The sequence below is a fragment of the Chlorocebus sabaeus genome, chromosome 1, assembly GCF_047675955.1.
Source record: "Chlorocebus sabaeus isolate Y175 chromosome 1, mChlSab1.0.hap1, whole genome shotgun sequence".
NCBI lineage: Eukaryota > Metazoa > Chordata > Mammalia > Primates > Cercopithecidae > Chlorocebus > Chlorocebus sabaeus.
Genome location: NC_132904.1, coordinates 87,703,525 through 87,706,421, shown reverse-complemented (window position 1 = coordinate 87,706,421; position 2,897 = coordinate 87,703,525). Strand labels below are relative to the sequence as shown.

The following is a 2,897-nucleotide window of genomic DNA, read 5'->3' as shown; positions in this document are numbered from 1 at the left end:
AGCCCTATTTACAATAGAAAGAAAAAAATGAAGTACTTAAAAATACAGCTAACTAAGGAGGTTAAAGGTCGATACAAGGAGAACTACATAATTCCACTGATATAAATAAAAAAAGATACAAATTTAAGAAGAAACATCCAAGCTCCTGTGTGTCAGGACTGAGGCAGATCCAGAAGAATCTATCCAGCACTTTGGGGATGAGCCAGTTTGATGGAATTCATTGGCATCATAAAATTCATTTTCACTGCTGGAGTAAGAGAACTCTGGGACTGTATTTGGAGACAAGTTCACTTCGCTTGGAGAAGTTAGAGTGCTACTCGGTGGTGAATGGCCACTGCCTGTACTATTTGGTGTAGCAGTCTGATGCTGTCCCAAGGTAGCCAACATTGGTCCTACTGGTAGGGAAGATGGACACTGCTGTCTTGACTTACACAACAGGTTCTGGAAGTAATACAATCTGGGAAGGCATTGTGCTGATCACAGGTTCCAAAGGACTAGGTTGATAGATTGCATCTACAGGATTAATAGTACTTATCATTCCATCTGCATGCTTCTCTACATTACTCTCATCTTTAGCAATCTGCAGCAACACAATGCAGTGTTTAATTGATTCTACCATGCTATTTGTTGTTTCTTTGAGAGTTTCCATTTTCTTTCTCTGTTCATCTTCTTTGCAGTTTTGAAGCTTGTCATCAAAAAACTTTAATTGTTCAATCAAGATTTGTAAGTAATCACATCAGCAGCAGCTCAGGAAATAGTCTAAAACGTCCAGATACCACAGAATCACTTAATTCTTCCATGTCCAGTGGAACAAGTGATGCTGATGTTTTCCATTCATATGATAGTAGAGATGATGATGTGGAGGCAGGGTCCATGGAGGAGCACAAAAGCATTATCATGCATCTCTTTTCACAGGTTAGGCTTGCGATGGATCTTACTAAGGTAGTTCTTCCAAGGTTTATTCTTGAAAGAAGATCTCCTTTAGAAATGTATGCAGACTGGGACCTGTTTGTGTCCATTAATGACTAGAAGGATCACAATAATTTCATAGTTCTGGTTGTGAAATGGTACCTCTCTGCCTTTCATGCAAGAAGGAAAGGATCAGTTGACAAAAAGCCATACTATCCCATTTTGGGCGAGATTTTTCAATGTCACTGGACACTACGAAATGATACTGAAGAGAATACAAAACTAGTTTCAGAAGGACCAGTTCCCTGGGATTCCAAAAACAGTGTAACATTCATGGCTGAGCAGGTTTCCCATCATCCACCCATTTCAGCCTTTTATGCTGAGTATTTTAACAAGAATATAAAATTCAACGTTTATGTCTGGACCAAATTAAAATTCCTTCAGATGTCAATTGAGGTGCACAACATAGGGCAGGGCTGTGTCTCATGTCTAGACTATGATGAACATTATGTTCTCACATTCCCCAATGACTATGGAAGGTCTATCCTCACAGTACCCTGGGTGGAATTAAGAGGAGAATGTTATATTAATTGTTCCAAACAGGCTAGAGTGCAAATATCATCTTCTACACTAAACCCTTCTATGCGGCCAAGAAGCCCAAAATTACTGCTGAGATTTTTTTTCTCCTAATGACAAGAAGTCTTTTTGCTCAACGAAGGGGAATGGATTAGTGTGATGTATGCAAAATATGCAACAGGGGAAAATACATCCCTTGTAGATACCAAGAAGTTGCCTGTAATCAAGAAGAAAGTGAGGAAGCTAGAAGATCGGAACAAATATGAATCCCGCAGCCTTTGGAAGGATGCCACTTTAAACTTAAAAATCAGCAACTGAAGCAAAGCACAGGTTTGAATAAAAGAGCAGAATCCCAAGAAAGGAAAGAGAAGGAAATTCAGTGGGAGACAAGGTTATTTCATAAAGATGGAGAATGTTGGGTTTATGATGAACCATTACTGAAATATCTTGGTGCTGCCAAGCATTAGGTTTGAAGATGCAAGGTATATACCTGATGATCAGGTCAGTAGGCATAATTCAGCAACAAGCAATCTTCCTTTAGGAGAAACCTGTTTACTACCTTACTAGAGTGGTTCCTATCTCAGGGATACTGGACTTTCTGACACAGATGAACAATTAAAGTGGGAAAAATTTCCCTTTTCCCTCTGTGGCAGTTATGATTATGACATCAGTCCTGAGAATAACTTCAGGTTTTGAAAACAAGATAATGTCTACTCCTTTTCCAAACCCCACATGTTGAAAATCATTTATAAATCCAAACCTGAAACTCTGCACTTTAGTACTGCTGTTAAGATATACAACCTGTTTCTTAGTTCATATAATCTTGAGATACATACACACACACAGGTATATACACACCACATACCATACACACACATACACACACACATATATATATATCTGATGCCAGATTTTTTGATAAATACTCTGCCTAATGTAAATATGTGTTCCTCAGAGTTGTTTTAGAAAATTACCACAATGTATTAAAATCAAATGTTAGGAAATGTCATGGTCTTACCTACAATAACTTTTATTTTAGAATCGAACTATTTGTATCTAATCCTAGAAAATAAAAGAAACACCCATACACATAGATGAGAAGAATCAAAGTTGCTAAAATGGCCATACATCCAAACATCCAAAAGCAATTTACAGATTAAATGCTATTTCTATCAAACTGCCAACATCATTCTTCACTGAATTAGGAAAAAAAAAAAAAAAAACTTTTCTAAAATTCCTATAGAACAAAAACAATAGCCCAAACAGCCAAAACAATCCTAAGCAAAACAAAACAAAACAAAACAAAAACAAAGCCAGGGGAGGCATCACATTACCTGACTTCAAATTATACTAGAAGGCTACAGTAAACAACACAGCATGGTACTGGTACAAAAACATTTGCATATACCAAT

General features: G+C 37.3%; 1 pseudogene; it reads left to right on the top strand.

The window, feature by feature from the left end:
- The first annotated feature begins 407 nt into the window (after positions 1-407).
- On the top strand, positions 408-1,959 carry LOC103248221 (oxysterol-binding protein-related protein 9 pseudogene; annotated as a pseudogene).
- Positions 1,960-2,897: the final 938 nt, after the last annotated feature.